Source organism: Rattus norvegicus, chromosome 5 (genome assembly GCF_021556685.1).
Source record: "Rattus norvegicus strain SHRSP/BbbUtx chromosome 5, alternate assembly SHRSP_T2T, whole genome shotgun sequence".
In the NCBI taxonomy this organism is placed as follows: Eukaryota; Metazoa; Chordata; class Mammalia; order Rodentia; family Muridae; genus Rattus; species Rattus norvegicus.
In genome coordinates this window covers 10975292-10991871 of record NC_141538.1, presented here as the reverse complement: position 1 = coordinate 10991871, position 16580 = coordinate 10975292, and the positions used below count along the sequence as shown (strand labels likewise).

General features: G+C 43.7%; 1 long non-coding RNA gene across 1 annotated transcript in view; it reads right to left on the bottom strand.

The window, feature by feature from the left end:
• Positions 1-7230: 7230 nt before the first annotated feature.
• LOC148005619 (uncharacterized) overlaps positions 7231-16580 on the bottom strand; it is a 34300-nt gene continuing 24950 nt past the window's right edge. Inside the window, exon 2 of the long non-coding RNA XR_015620611.1 lies at positions 7231-8189. This is a non-coding gene — a long non-coding RNA (uncharacterized LOC148005619). The remainder of the gene's footprint in view (positions 8190-16580) is intronic.

Sequence of the window (16580 nt, the reverse complement as noted above, 5' to 3'; positions counted from 1 at the left end):
CAATCATGGAGGGTTTCAAGCAAGTCTGTGTCCTCTTCTGCCCCTTGCCTTTGTCTGTATGCTACATGAGCCATCTTCTTGGAGACATTATGACAAGAAAAAAAAAAACCACACCTGCCAAGAAGATTTGCAATATATGTTCTTAAAGCCTTGGGCATAGAACCTGAAGACACAGTGGGCCCCACTCTGTTGGCACATAGAACATCCTCAATAACATTAGATCTCAATGTTATGATCAGAATAATGGCTTCAGAAGGGAAGCTCCTCGATACTATTGCTACTCCTCAGACTCATGAGATTCCTACCTTCTACTGATAGGAAGACTTCTGACTCAGATATCTGTCCCAAACTTTGGGGTATCCTATTGGGTGACCAATGGATGGGCTACACAGGATGAGTTGACTACTACAAGGGGCAAAGGTACAGGCCAAGTAAAGAGAAGGCTCTGTCTGGACTCTGAGCAGGGGCCTAGGGTTTGCATTCACCAGCTTCAGGAGTCCTGAAGCTGATTATAATGGAGGCTGGATTCTGTGAATCCCACACAGCCCCAAGGATGTTAGGATGACAAAATGGAAGGCAGTGTAGTTAGTGTGGATGCCTACTTGTTGCTTCCCCACAATCATACCACCTCAAATACCGATAGTCTAAACCAGCAGTTTCCAACATGTGGGTCACAACCCCCACTGGTTCTCTAATTGTTTCTTGATTGTCTCAATAAAGATGGTGGAAACTAATTGCTGGGCAAAGGGAAAGGTGGGACTTCCGGGTCCCAGGAGGAAGAGAAGGGACATGGGGAGAGAGGAGGTCTTTTCCTGGCCAGGCTTTGGAAGGAGAAGCAGGAACAAGCATGTAAGGCCTCAGGGCACCTAAGGCATGCAGCCTCAGCCTCGGATGGGAGCCGAGGAGGTTGACAGGGGATAGCCATTAGCTGATAAGATCAGGGAAGGATCTTGGCCCAGCCATTGTGTTAGCTGGCTAGTTTTTGTTTTTTTTTTTTTTTTTTGGAATTGAATTTATTTGACTGTGGAAGTGCACTATGCTAAATACACACACACACACATAAGAGAAAGGGGCTGGAGGAAGTAAAATGTTAATAATAGTTATCTTTGAGTATGAGATTATGGTAGCTTTTGCTTTCTCCTTTTTGAACGAGCGTATTTTTTTTTTCTTATCGTAAAAAAGGAAGGAGAAGCATTTAAAGTGTCAAAAGCAGAAAAGCAAGTGGTACAGCTGCCAAGTAGTTTTCTGATTAGGATTTGATTAGCGCCGTGGTATTGGGACTTCAGATAGGAGCAGTAATTGTTGTTTGCATGGCGGACACCCAAAAGCGCTTTCCACTTTACTAGCCTCTGCTCAGTTCTAGGTCTTTGTGAGGCTCTGTGCTCTGGTTGGGGATGCAAAGCCCTTACCGCACACGGCAGAGACATGTTATTACACGTAGTAACATGGAGGTGGACATGTGGTTGGGTGCGTGTGACCTATAGAGATTTTATAGAGAAAAGTACATTTGGGTAGAATTCATTTCTCTCAGGTGGATAGAGATGGAGTCTCTAGGGAACTGGCGCTTCACTCTTCAGTGAAGACCAACAGAGTCTGCAGAAAAGGACACTTATTAAAATGTATCCTTTCCAAGGATGTTGTGTAAAGCTGGTTAGGGGTTTTTTTTTAAATTTTTTTGTTGTTATTTAACAGTCATCTGAGGAGACAGAACCTCGACTGAGAAAATACCTCCATCAAAATTGACCTGTAGACAAGTCTATGGTGCAGGTTCTTGACGGATGATTGACGTAGGACGCTGTAATGTAAAGTGGCCAATGCTGCCCCTGGGCAGGTGTCTCTGGGTTGTTTAAGAACACAGGCTGAACAAGCCATGGAGAGCAAGCAAGAAAGCAATACTCCGCCATGGCCTCTGCTTCAGTTCCTGCTGCTAGGCTCGTGCTTTGAGTTCTTTCCCCAGCTTCCCTCTGGGAAGTGGTAAGATGAAATAATCAATAATCCCTCTTCTGGAGATGATTTTGGTCAATGTTTTATCACAGCAACAGAGAAGGAAATAATGGAGACCGGAGAAATCTTGAAACTTTAATAATAGCTAGCATTGTCTGAGCATGGAATTTATGCCATGTAATATTCTAAATACTTTGTGGATTAATTCCATGTGTTGTTCATGAAACTCCGTAAGGATATTGGTTATATTACCCCCATTTCACAACTGAGGAAGCTTAAGGAGAGAAGAAGATGAAGAACTTCCTTAATGTTACTTGGCTAGGAAAGAACCAGGTCAGAATTCACAGTCAGCCTGGATCTAAATGTTTACCATTCCTCTATCTCCATTCGAACAATTTCACAAACCTGCTCAGAAGATTCCTATTTGGTTCCAAAGAAATTAGAAGTTATTTGAGTGAAGGCTTAGAGATATGACATAATTTGCCCCATCCTGAAAAAAAGCCTTGTAGTTATTCCCTGTTGATAGCGAAAGTAAGTCCAAAGTCTGAAGCAAGGTTTACCTAACTGGCACACTATTCAGATTTCACCTTCAACCTCCAGTCAGGATCCAAGCACTCTGTCTCTGGTTGCTCAAGTGTTGGCAGCTCTGAGTCTGGAAGTAGATGGTCTGAGATTGCACTGGGTTTAACAGACCTTCCTTTTTTTTTTTTTTTTTTAGGATTTAGTACTTTTTTTTTTGTACCATTTTTTTTTATTAACTTGAGTATTTCTTATTTACATTTCGAATGTTATTCCCTTTATCGGTTTCTGGGCAAACATCCCCCTAATCCCTCCCCCTCCCCTTCTTTATGTTCCCCTCCCCACACTTCCCCCATTGCTGCCCTCCCCCGACCAGTCTAGTTCACTGGGGGTTCAGTCTTGGCAGGACCCAGGGCTTCCCCTTCCACTGGTGCTCTTACTAGGCTATTCATTGCTACCTATGAGGTTGGAGTCCAGGGTCAGTCCATGTATAGTCTTTAGGTAGTGGCTTAGTCCCTGGAAGCTCTGGTTGCTTGGCATTGTTGTTCATAAGGGGTATCAAGCCCCTTCAAGCTCTTCCAGTCCTTTCTCTGATTCCTTCAACGGGGGTCCTGTTCTCAGTTCAGTGGTTTGCTGCTGGCATTCGCCTCTGTATTTGCTGTATTCTGGCTGTGTCTCTCAGGAGAGATCTACATCCGGCTCCTGTCAGCCTGCACTTCTTTGCTTCATCCATCTTGTCTATATGGGTGGCTGTATATGTATGGGCCACATGTGGGGCAGGCTCTGAATGGGTGTTCCTTCAGTCTCTGTTTTAATCTTTGCCTCCCTATTCCCTGCCAAGGGTATTCTTGTTCCCCCTTATAAAGAAGGAGTGAAGCATTCGCATTTTGGTCATCCTTCTTGAGTTTCATGTGTTCTGTAATTCGAGAATTTGGGCTAATAACCACTTATCAGTGAGTGCATACCATGTGTGTTTTTCTGTGATTGGGTTACCTCACTCAGGATGATATTTTCCAGTTCCAACCATTTGTCTATGAATTTCTTTTTTTTTTCTTCAGTTACTACTGTACTTTATTGTGTTCAACCAAATCACCATGTTACAAAAATAGCAAGCTGCCATAATAAAAAATAAGGCTCCTCTATGCTGGCTAGTTTTAAAATCTAAAACTGTCTAGTGTTTTCCATCTCCAGAGCTAAGGTGGGCAGGAGGAGAAAGAGGGCAGCTGGGGTGGCTGCTGGCAGCTTGGGGAAGCTAGATGAAAGGGGTGGTGTGCAGGTAGCAGCTCCCAGATTCCGTGTTTGGGGGATGGTTGTGACATAGATCAAGTTCAGAACGCTAGCCAGGGCACTGGGCAAGGAGGTAGCATGCATTTAACTTTGCATTCAACAGAGAACAGAAGAGAACACAATACCGTCATTCAAAAGACATATTTTTCTTTTTTTTTTCTTGGATATTTTATATACTTACATTTCAAATGTTATCCCCTTTCTTCCCCTCTCCCAGGCCCCCTCCCCTCTTCCCCTGCTTCTGTGAAGATGCTCCCACTCCCACCTCAACACTCTGGCATTCCCCTACACTGGAGAAACGAGCCTTCCTTCACAGGACCAAGGGCTTCTTCTCCTATTGATGCTGGAAAATGCCATCCTCTGCTACATATGTGGCTAGAGCCATGGGTCCCTCCATGTGTACTCTTTGATTGTAGGTTTAGTCCCTTGGAACTCTGGGGGAGGGGGGTCTGGTTGGTTGATATTGTTGTTCTTTCTAGGGGTTGCAAACCCCTTCAGCTCCTTCAGTCCTTCCCCTAACTCCTCCATTGGGGTCCCCAGGCTCAGTCAGATGGTTAGCTGCAAGCATCCTCATCTGTATCAATAGGGCTCTGACAGAGCCTCTCAGAAGACGCCCATACTAGACTCCTGTCAGCAAGCACTTCTTGGCATCAGCAACAGTATTGGATGATCTTTTTTTCAGTCCCTGTTCCACTCTTTGTCCCCATATTTTCTCCCATGGGTATTTTGTTCTCCATTCTAAGAAGAAATGAAGCATCCACGTTTTGGTCATCCTTCTTCTTGAACTTCATGTAGTCTGTGAATTGTTTCTTGGGTATACCGAGCTTTGGGGCTAATATCCACTTATCAGTGAGTACGTACCATGTGTGTGTTTGTTTGTTTGTTTGTTTTTTGTGACTGGATTACCTCACTCAGGATGATATTTTCTAGTTCCATCCAAAGAATTTCATGTAGTCATTTCATGTAGTCATTTCATGTAAGAATTTCATGTAGTACTCCATTTTGTAAATCTACTACATTTTCTGTATCCATTCCTCTGTTGAGGAACCTCTGGGTTCTTTCCACCTTCTGGCTATTATAAATAAGATTGCTATGAACATAGTGGATGGAGCATGTGTCTTTGTTATTTGTTGGAACATCTTTTGGGTATATGCCCAGGAGTGGTATATCTGAGTCTTCAGGTAGTGCAATGTCCAGACTGATTTCCAGAGTGGTTGTATCAGTTTGCAATCCCATCAACAATGGAAGAGGGTTCCTCACATCCTCGCCAGCATCTGTTGTCACCTGAGTTTTTTCTTAGCCATTCTGACTGGTGTGAGGTGGAATCTCAGGGTTGTTTTGATTTGCATTTCCCTGATGACTAAGGATGTTGAACATTTCTTTAGGTTCTTCTCAGCCATCCCATATTTCTCAGCTGAGAATTCTTTGTTTATCTCTCTACCCCATTTATTTGATTCTTTGGAGTCTAACTTCTTGAGTTCTTTGTATATATTGGATGTTTCTTGAGTGTCCTGGTAATGTAATGGGTAGGAAAGCAGAACTTCTGAAGCCACAAAGCCAATAGGAGAGTGAGTGAGCTGTCCCTTTTACTGTCGGGGGGAAAAGCGGCTGGCTGCTGAGAAACCACTCTGCGCATGAGCGGCGAGCCTCAGGTGCTCAAAAGGTCCCCTTTCCACAGGAGCGCCATCTTAGTTCCTTGGGAAAATAAGAAGAGTTGTTTGGCCCCAAAACTAACTGAGAATTTCACCAGCAAGTGATGTAAGCATTTTAGTGAAGACATTATTGTCTTCTTCAAGGGAGGAAAAAAACTTCAGTAGGCTCAATTTCCCCAGTCTTCCCATTCCCCAAGCCTCACTGTCACTATGTAATGTAGAGCTGAGACCAGCCCCTTGGACACCTCTCCCTGAGACACACCAGGGAGGCCTTCCTGACAAGACTGAACTAAATGCTTTCCAAATGAGGACGAAGGAAAAAGGGAAAGAAAGGAAGCTTCGAGGACTTGCATTTAGGAAAGTCAATAACTGTTAAAACTCCCTGGAACCATGCTGACTCGAACACGGGACACAGTAGAGTGCAGCGTCCACTGCTGTCAGTCAGTGAACGTCCTGGTGACTTACTTTCCACTCCCAATCCAACTCCACAGCCCCCATCTCTTGTAGGTGGAACCTCTTCCAATCACCCTTTCCTGTAGCCTTACTAACAGCTACCTAGAGCCATGCACAACGCAATGCCTGCCTGCTGCCCTGCTGAGTGCCTGGCCTCAGCATGGCAAAGGCTGGCCTTGTGGGGTTGCAACAGTGACAGCAGGTATGTCCCCTCAGAACAGCCTGGTTGTTTGGTTTCACATAGCAAAGCAATCCGTTTCCACTGCCTCAGCTTGTAACCTTGCAACAAAGAACATTTTAATTTTGTTGATATTTACTATTTATTGGAACCCCCAAACATCCTGTGGAGCAGTTAGATTTGCTAGCATTTTTGTAATTGAACAAAAAATGAAACTAAAGTCCTGGTTGACTTGCTTTAGGTCGGATGGCTTGTTAGTGTGTAAGGGGACTGGAGGCTCCAGGCGCCCTGACTTTATCTACTGATCTGGCCCACAGGCCACACAGCCGATCTGCCTCACCTCTCTCCCATCTACATACTCCTTCAACAGACAAAGCTGTGAGCTGTGTGTTAGGATTCCCAACAGGGGAACAGTTCCAAGAATATGTGACTATGGACATTCAGTAAAAAGTCTGGTGACTTGAAAATGCAAATGCGTTTCCATGGGAAATAATTTCTAAATGGCATTGGAGGATTAATGAAGACAATTCAAATGCATTTTTAAAAGACGTGTGTGTATATGTGATGTGTGTGATGTGTGTGTGTGGTGTATGTGTGGTGTGTGTGTGATGTGTATGTGATGTATGTGTGACGTGTGTGATTTGTGTGTGATGTGTGTGTGATGTGTGTGTAATGTATGTGTGATGTGTGTGTGATATGTGTGATGTGTGTGTGTATGTATGTGTGTGTATGTGTGTGTGTGGTGTATGTGTAATGTGTATGTGATGTGTGTGTGATGTGTGTGTGTATGTATGTGTGTGTATGTGTGTGTGTGTGGTGTATGTGTAATGTGTATGTGATGTGTGTGTGATGTGTGTGTAATGTATGTGTGATGTGTGTGTGATATGTGTGTGTGATGTGCGTGTGTGTGTATGTGTGATGTATGTGTGTATGTGTGATGTGTGTGTATGTGTGTGTGTGTGGGGGGGGTTTCTATACCTTATGAAAAGACAGTCATTCAAAAAATCCCTCTGCCTGAAGCTATGTCAGTATTGCTTTAAAGCTCTTCATTGTGGGAAAGTTCACACATACACAGAGATAAAGGTGTATCAAGGCTTTTCCCAATGTCAATTACTATCTAACCAGTACTCAAATCTTCCTGCACCCTCCTCTGCAAAGTCTTAAACAGTTACAGTTCAAATCACAACCAATTGACAGTTCTGATTTCAGATGCTTTATTTTTCTTTTCTTTTTTTTTTTTTTCTTTTTTTCGGAGCTGGGGACCAAACCCAGGGCCTTGCGCTTGCTAGGCAAGCGCTCTACCACTGAGCTAAATCCCCAACCCCCAGATGCTTTATTTTGAACTCTCCTTTAGTCTACAGCATTTATGACACAGGGACATACTTAAAAATGGATCCTGGAAGGATCGTTTGGCATCTGGGGGGGATTGTTTCATTTACTTCCACTGTACTTGACTGGATGCGAGGCAGGGCTGGAACGGGAAGGTGTTGTTATTTTATTTAAAATGCTGGCAGCGATTGTGTGATGGTACTAATTGTAAGATACATTCCAATTTTAGGGATTTTGGAAAATGAGAAAAAATCCATTTTTAGGATCATCGAAATAAAGTAAAATGGGGTAAGAGAATGACATTGGGGCGGGTAAAGTCCCCTATGAGGGCGTAGAGGAGGTGCAGACTGATCGTGTTTCCCTCTCCTTAGAGCTTTGCATGCTGAGCTCTTCTCCTGAAACTTGGCAAATAACCTGGAGTTCTTAGAACGTTACAGCCCGTTTAGTACATATCAGTGTTTTAGCATTTGCACAAGTAAGGAGATGCTCAGAGAGCTGACTGCACAGACGAGAGGAGGTCGTGTAATGCTGCAGGCAGGACACCACTCGTTCTTCACAGCGCCCGAGAAGGGACGGCTGCAGAGGTCCCCACTTCTTCATCTCTATGTCTCATACTTCACGGACCAGAGCAGTCTTCTGGATAAGCTGGGCGGCCCAGAAGGGAGGATGAGACGGCACGGAGTTCCGTTTGCCCTCACGTGTGATGCAGTTCTGGTTTTGGTTTTGGTTTTGCTTCTTTTTAACACGTTAGAGCTGTTGAGATTGCAGCTTAGTCTGATAGTTCAGGACTCCACCTTGTAGTCTCCTGTTGGCATGAACCTGAGGTCCTGGGAAGGCAGGAAGATGCACAGTCACGGCCCAGAGGACATGGCTCAGTGTTAGAACACCTACCCACCACGCCAGAGGCCAGGTTTCAAAGTCCAGCACAGCACCTCTCCCCCAAAATAAGAGTGGATCATATCAGCGGTGCAGGCATGGGTAGAAACAGGTTTTGCCCCAGGTCACTGGCAAATTTTGAAAAGTCAAAAACGTTTGATTTCTTCCTGGAGAGTTTCCAATCCTACAAAAAGAATGTTATTCCTAGCAAGCTGTGCTTATGAGAAGGGGCAGGTTTGTTTGTTACCAGATCTAAGGTATCGTAGAGGCAAACTGTAGTCCACAGGGTGTCTGAAACCTGGCAGTTAGACATGGTTGTCTTGCAGAAATGTACTAGCTCGGTCTTTTGGAATAGATACTCTCTGTGGTAGTCTTCTAGTGATTTAGAGAGGTCTCAGGTAAGAATCAGAGGCCAGGCTTCCAGGCAAACCTGTAGTTGATGGGTTTTATGTTTGCCTTGAAAGAAGCTGCCTAGTTTCCTCGAAAGAACTCTGAGTTAGAACCCTGAGAATTGGCTCTCCTTTTCCACCATTTGAGCTCTGGTCTAGGGATCGAAGTTTTGGAATGCTGCCCCCAACTTGTCTACTTTCCTGAAGCATCAGTGGAGACAGAGGGACGAGGCCTATTTTGAAGTTTTTAGCAGCTATAACTCCCATCATGATGAACTGCAACTGTGAGCTGAAATGAACCCTCTCCTTCCCTGTCGCTTTTCGTCATGGTGTCAATCAGAGGGATAGAAACCATAAGACACCCTGTCTCAGACATGAGATGAAGAGCCATGATGGAAAACACACACATGGATAAACACAGCACAGATGGGAACATTCACATACACATATACATAAACATGTCACAGGTGAGAGCATCCACACACACATACATATATACATATATACATACATAAACACAGCACAGATGAGAATATTCACATACACACATAAACACATCACAGGTGAGAGCATCCTCACACACATATATGCACACACATACATAACCACAGTGTAGGTGAGAACATTCTCTCACACATGCATAAACATGACACAGGTGAGAACATACATACATACATACATACATACATACATACATACACATACACACACATGCATAAACCCAGCACAGGTGAGAGCATCCTCACACACATATATGCACACACATACATAACCACAGTGTAGGTGAGAACATTCTCTCACACATGCATAAACATGACACAGGTGAGAACATACATACATACATACATACATAGACATACACACACACATGCATAAACCCAGCACAGGTGAGAGCATCCTCACATACATACATACACACCATACATACATACACACACATGCATAAACCCAGCACAGGTGAGAACATTCTCTCACACACATGCATAAACCCAGCACAGGTGAGAGCATCCTCACATACATACATACATACATACACACACATACATAACCGCAGCATAGGTGAGAGCAGGAATCTGTACTCTGGAATTCTGAGCGTGGTGGTGAAATTCCAGCACATGGAAGGCCAAGGCAGAAAGATTCTGTAGTCTTAAGGCCTGCTCTGTCTCTGTAGTGAATTCCAGGCCAGCCATAGTGCAACTGTCTCAACAACAACACCACCAAATAGAGCAAATATGTATTGATTTTGTCTTTTATTCTCTGTTAATATTTGTAATGATCACTTAGAGTGGTTTATTCCCAGGGGGTTGCTCCATTGCTTAGAATACCAATATATTTATTCACTGTTAATATGTTTACCCACCCAATGTTGATGGATGTTTGAGTTGTTTTGAATTCTGAGATATTATTAATATCCTACTATGAGATTTGTAAGTGACTTTTGGCAAATGTCTGTGTGAATTTCCCTCAGCCATACATAAAGTATGGGAGGGTGTGGGTGTGCTCAGTCCTTATAGATATGGTCAAAGGAGGTTTTTCTTTTTCTTTTTTTTTTTTTTTTTTTTTTTGTTCTTTTTTTCGGAGCTGGGGACTGAACCCAGGGCCTTGCGCTTCCTAGGTAAGCGCTCTACCACTGAGCTAAATCCCCAGTCCCCAAAGGAGGTTTTTCAAAACTCTGCATTACACTTCTTCCAGGAGCATCTGAAAGTTAAGTAGCTCTGTAGCCTTGACCACACTTGACCTCTTCATCGGTTCTATAAGTCTTGGCTATTCCAATGGACCATTTTATATGCTTTGGATATTACACATGATTCCGTTTTTGAGTATATGCATTATAAATATTTTTCTATTTATAGCACTCCTTTTTGTTACTTTAATGTCTTTTGACACACATCACTTTTCATCTTAATACAGTCTAACTCATCAACCTTTCCTTTTATGGCAGGTGTGTGTGTGTGCGTGTGTGTGTGTGTGTCTGTGGGTGTATCTGTGTGTGTGTGTGTGTCTGTGTGTATATGTGTGTGTGTGTGTGTGTCTGTGAATGTGTGTGTCTGTGTATGAATGTGTGTATGTGTGTCTGTTTGTGTGTGTCTGTGTGTATATGTGTGTGTGTGTGTGTGTGTGTGTGTGTGTGTGTGTTGATCCAAGAACAGCTAGACCTCCAGGCACTAATTGGTGATTTTATGTCTTATTTAAGAAATCGTTGCATGCATCAACATTATGAAAACATTTTTTATTTTTCCACAGATACTAGGATTGAACCCGGACCTCATACATTGCTAGGTGGAATACTCTGCCTCTGAGTCAGAGTAGCACACCCTTTTCTTTCATTGTTGATTTTAGACAGGGTCTCAACATCGCCAAGCTGGCTTCTAACTTCTCATGTAGTCTAGATGGGCCTTAACTTTGAACTGTCTGCCTCAGCTTTCGGAGTCCAGGGACGAGAGGTGTGCGTCACCACGCCCTGAGGTGGAAATGCTCTATGTCTTCTTCCTGTGTGTGCTAGTTCATATTTGGAATTAAATGTACCTAGTATCAATATTGCAGATGATCAGAGATAAGATGTGATTTTCATATGTGTATGTGGAGAGAGAGACAGGGAGAAACAGACGGGGAGACAGACAGATGGACAGACAGGTAGAGATCAATTAACCCAGGAGCATTTGGAAAAAAGCTAAAAACACCCTTTCCTCACAGGCTTCCAGAATATTCTACTGTCTCCACCTAGTGCTAGAACTACAGATGCACAGCACCACATCCAGCCCTCCACGTGCTCCTGACACTTTCAACCACTGAGCCATCTACGGCCCCGGCCCCTAAATCTTATTTCTAATTGAAGAATAATTGTTTATACTTATAAGATACAACGTGATTTTTTTCTACTAGCACAAATTAATGTTACTGAGTATTGGGCATTATTGTGATCTTCTAATACATGCATGTGGTTTACTTTGATCATGTCTGTTCCTTGTCACCCTCACCTGCCCCTTCCTCTCCCTGTGGTCCTTTGCCAATTCCAGATAGTAGGTTCCTTTCAAGATTCCTTCTCTCCATGTTTAGAAAGAAACTTTTCCTTCAGCATCTTCTTCTCTTCTCTTCTCTTCTCTTCTCTTCTCTTCTCTTCTCTTCTCTTCTCTTCTCTTCTCCTCTCTTTTCTCTTTCTTTCTTTTTTTTTTTTCTATTTTTTTTTCCGGAGCTGGGGACCGAACCCAGGGCCTTGCGCTTGCTAGGCAAGCGCTCTACCACTGAGCTAAATCCCCAACCCCTTCTCTTTCTTTCTTTCTTCCTTCCTTTCTTCTTTTTTTGATGACACTGGGTGTCATTATGTAACTTTGTGACCCAGAGCTTGCTATGAAGAGCAAGCTGGCCTCAAACTCACAGAGATGTGCCTGCCCCTGCCTCTAGGATTAAAAGCGTTCACCGCCACATCCAGCTGGCTCCTCCATTCTCCCTCTATGCAGGACTCAAACTATTTGGTAGCTTGGATTATGTATTAAAAAACAAAAACAAAAAAACAAAAAAAAAAAAACCTTTACTCTTTTTTGGAGACAGAGTTTAGCTATGCAGCCCAAGCGACCTCCACCCAGAAAAGTGTCCTGTGCGATTACAGGCACGTGTATAACACTCCTGGCATATCTTCCATTTTTATGATAAATCATTATGGAGATTTGATCTATTTTATTACCACCATTCTGCTTATCGTTCTATAAAACAGGAATGATAATAGCACTGACAAGAGTCCCGTTGAAGATGAAAAACTTGCCGGAAACAAGTCTGACATACAGACAGACCGCTATAAACACCAGTTCCTAACAGTAGCTTTCCTGGTATGGACGTTAAGGCCAGAAGGTGGAATGACAAACACTTATGGGCATCATCCAGGAAAGGCTGGTCTTGGCTCTCATGTGCGGCCTCATCCCTTACACCAGTTTCCCTCACGAGCACCCGGGAGACCGGAACAATCCCTGAAGTCAAGTCTCTTCATCGCACCGAAGGGTTTCAAGAGATTACAAACTAATGCTTACAACCTGCCGACTAGGACTCCACTCCTTAGTCAGCGCGCAGAGCATGTGCACTTCCTAGGTGTGCTGGAGGATTATGGGATTGTTTGGGAGATTTTTTTTTGACACTTTTTTCTTCAATGCATTCTTTTTACAAGTTAAGACAACCGTGTCCCTCACAGTGGCCATGCAAAGAATCTTGCCTTCAGTCAGCTCATTAAGGTAACTTTGGGAAGGGAACGTTGCCAGCTCCCTAAAACACATGGCAAATGGGTAGTAAGGAAAGCAGTGAATTACTTCCACATGGCTCAAAGCAATGTGAAACATTTTTTGATTAATAACACATTCACTATAATACAATTGCTTCCAAATCTGCCAGAGGACATCAACTTATCTGCTACATCTATTTCTTATTTGATTTTTCACTGTTTGACTCACAAAAAGAAGGAAAAAAACTACACTCACAACTGATTCTTTTGAAAAAACAAAACAAAAAAGGTCTTACCAGGGCAATTGCCAGCTCCTACTTGCCTGTGCTAGCCCACAAAGAGCTGTTCTGACGCTGATTTTACAACCAGCTGTTAAGACATAAGCATCAAACATTCAAGAGCTGGCTTTTACTGCCTTAATCATTAACATGTCATTTGCATGTGCAAGTACTAGAATAAGCATTTTAGCTCGGATCCTTCTGCGCATGTCTCAACTGTGAGCATTTTGGCTCCGTGTCCTTCTGCGCATGTCTCAACTATGAGCAGGCAGGTTAGGTCGCATCTTAAATTCTCTTCAAAGGGCTTTAATTGTTGTATAAAGGCCCAAATGAGTACCCCAGCCTTCAAGTTTTCTTTGTCTGGAAGCCGATCACAGGCTGTTGCTGTCTGGCCACTCTGAGTAGGTCCCAGAGACCTACCCAACAGGAAGCGTCAGTGCTTCCTCTCTCGTTCAAGAGCTACTCTCCCCACCCACTGTTTTTTCAAAGGAGATAAAAATGTAAAGCTGACTGTCCTTTACTCTGCATTTTAAAGTTTCTGTGGGTATAACAAAACCATCTGTCACCTCTGTCCCTTACTGCCTGGAAGGATTCCCACCAATTTCTGTGAAAAGACGGCTAATCTCACAGTAATCTGCTAATCACGTTGTAATCAGCACTCCCAGGGGCTAAAGGTCCTCAGCTTCTAATCACAACGCTGTAATCATCATTCTTGTGAGACAGCATTTTAGTAAGCCCTAAATCTTGGGTTTAATTCTTCTTAGCTTCCTAATTATTTCCTGAGACAAAGGCAGGAACTCTCTGGGTAGAAGGAACCAGAGCTCTCTGGTTTGAGCTAGTACAAGAGATCACACCCATCCCAGAGTGAGGTTTCTGACATCTAACCATGACTTTCGATTTTGGATAACAAAAATAGATCTTTTTCTCTCCCCAAAACTTCCTCCCTCCTCTTCTTCCTCTGTTTGTCTATTACTTTCTTTTTCTTTTTCCTCCAATGATGTTTTTCATCTCGGATTTATATTAGAGTGTGTGTGTGTGTGTGTGTGTGTGTGTGTGAGAGAGAGAGAGAGAGAGAGAGAGAGAGAGAGAGAGAGAGAGAGAGAGAGAGAGAGAGTGTTGCCTACACATATATGTATGTGCACCACATTTGTGCCTGCTGCCAGAAGAGGTCAGAGCAGAGTCTCAGATCCCCTGGAACTGGAGTGAGAGGTGGTTAGGAGCTGCTATGTGGGTGCTGGGACCTGAACCCAGGTCAGCTGGAAGAGCAACAAGCGCTCTTAACAGCCGAGCCATCTCCCCTGCCCTCTCATCTTTTCTTTAATCTGTTTATCTGTTTGCTTGTTTGTCCTTGCCTCAGTTTCACTTCCTATTTCGAAACTTTGCCAGAAGGAGCGGCTTGTCCCCTAGGGGACAGGAGTTTGGTTTTCTGACTCCTACTTCCTAGTTTTGTCCATCAAACAGAGAAAATGCTTCTGTAGTCTTAATTTTTGTTTTGCTTTCTTTTTCAAGACAGGGTTTCTCTGTGTAGTCCTGGCTATCCTGGAACTCGCTCTGTAGACCAGGCTGTCCTCGAACTCACAGAGATCCACCTCCCTGGTATCTAATCCTGTTGGGATCAAAGGTGTCCACCACCAATGTCTGACTCTGCAGCCCTAATTCAGCTTTGAACATAGATGACTTGGATGTGGCTGAGTGCTTTTTCTGCACCTATTAATGTCACCATATGATTTATTTTAGTCTGATGGGATAAATTGATTCTTATCCTCCTGTATTTGGTATAAGACCTAATTTTTCCTTCATAACTATGTCATTTCTTCTTCCTTTCCTTTTTTTGGCTGCAGTTCCCTGGAGGCAGCTTATCACAGGCTTCAGATGCTTGCCATCTTGTTAAATGGAGAGCATTCATTTTTTTCTTCTCTCTTACCTCTCTTCTATCACAAGTTGCAAACTTGGCCTTACTGTCTCACCAGGCAGTGACTTTCTTTTTTAGGTAACACTTGCCATGAAGTCTGCTTCAGGCCCTGACAAGTGCTTACCCTGTAAGCAGGAGGGCCAGGATTCAGATGCTAGGAGTCTCAGCCCACAGGTAACCCTAGTGCACAGAAGGCAGGGAAGAAGGGAGCCCAGAGGCACCCTGGCTATCTGGACTGGCCCTTTGTGAGAGGCTTTGCTTCGGGAAATCAAGTGGAGAGCTGTCGAGGGAGACATCTGGCTTCAATTTTTGGATATCACATGCACACATGTGGGGGCATGGAGTCGTCTCCATATACCCACGAGCCCATTCAAATTTAAACATGGATGCATACATATTGTATCTATATCCTTTTATCCTAAACTTTATTTACTTAGTTCATTGACATATATCTCTTGCCCATAGCTTCAGTGTAAATTTGTGACTTCGAAGTAAACAAAGAGAAACAAACCTTTTGTTCTTGGTTGATTTAAATCCTAAAAATAATGGCCAGGCAAGGTAGTGTAATCCTGTAAATCTGGAAAGGCTGAGACTAGGAGATGATGAGTTCAAAGACGGCCTGAGCTACATAGCCATGACTTATGGCAGTAAGTAGATGGCTGGTAGAGTAGTATAGCTTTCGACCCCCTTTCCGACATCCTTGTTTTCTGAGTTCTGCTCCACAGTAGATGATCCATTTTTCCAAGTGTAGATTTTTAATGTCTGTCTGATTGGTTGGTTGGTTTTGGTTTCAGAGACAGGAACTCTGTGTAGCTCCGGTTGTCCCGTAATTCACTCTGTAGACGAAACTGACCTTGAAGTCAGACCTCCACCTGCCTCTGCCTCCAGGTACTGGGATCAAAGGTGTGGACCCCCACTCCTCACCCTCAGGCTTAGACTTAACAGCTGAGCTTCACTGTTGTTGGAGGGAGCATCGTAGAGAGCAAAGCCCTCAGAGACCTGAAGTTACAGAACTTCTCGAGGAGAATCTAAAGTGGAAGGACCTCAAAATTGGTCTCTGTGTCCTCTGTTTTTCTCCACTCCCATCAGAGATCTCATGAAGAACACACAGATTTTTCCCTTCAACAGTTCAAGTGTCTGCATGTTCGAGAGCTGCAGAAGCCACCACAGCTAATTTGTCAAGGGTCTCACTTCTCCCAGAACTCCACACTCTTTAGCTCTTACTTCCCACCTGTCTATTCCCCAGCCTGGCCCTGGTCAATCACAGACACTGTCTCTTTGAATTTCTTTGGTCTGGACATTTGGTACAAGAAGAGGGACTATGTGGTGTCTGTGGTTGGCGTATCTCCCTAGCACATTTTTGAGAGCTAGTTAGCTCTAGTGTGGGTCACTATTTCATCCTTTACCATGGCAGGCTAGCAATCTACTGTGTGGGGACGCGACAGCCAGCTCTACGCTGATGGCGCCAGGTCAGACCTGGGTGATAATTGACACAGGTCCCTGTGATGGTTAAAGACACTTAATATGGAGTCAGGCATCCCTTAAAGGCTGTTGAC